Source organism: Penaeus monodon, chromosome 19 (genome assembly GCF_015228065.2).
Source record: "Penaeus monodon isolate SGIC_2016 chromosome 19, NSTDA_Pmon_1, whole genome shotgun sequence".
NCBI classification, from domain to species: Eukaryota; Metazoa; Arthropoda; class Malacostraca; order Decapoda; family Penaeidae; genus Penaeus; species Penaeus monodon.
The window spans coordinates 48,756,433-48,756,970 of NC_051404.1; positions in this window are offsets into that span (position 1 = coordinate 48,756,433).

The window sequence follows — 538 nt, forward strand, 5'->3', positions numbered from 1 at the left end:
ATCAAATATACAAAATGTTGATATTCATATAATTCTAGCATGAATACAACATACTGATTCAATTTTAAGAGTTATAAAAACACGTATAAAATAAATTTCCTGTGAGAATTACTTTAGTTGATGAAGTTTTCTCATGAAGGAGGGGGGAGCTGGTCACTGGGTGGTTATAATTTTCAAAGAGGTTTATATGCATGTAAACACACTTACATAAGGTTAACCATTTTAATAGGACTAAACTCATTTTTCTGTAAAGGGAACATTATTAGTTAAACCTACATAAAATAATTTTCTTTATTGATACTTGTAAAAAATGTCCACTGGACATGGTAAATGAGTACAATGTTGTTCACTCATTTGATTCAATCTTGCAAATAATTGAACAAACGTTATTGGGGTGCCTGTATGGGGTTGGTTATCTATCTTTTTTATGGCAATTACAGTCTTTCAGTAGCATCCACAGACTGCACGTTTTGCGGAAATACATGAAAAATAAGCAATAGCTATCTTAACACATTTTTGAAGTGAATGCATAAGACTG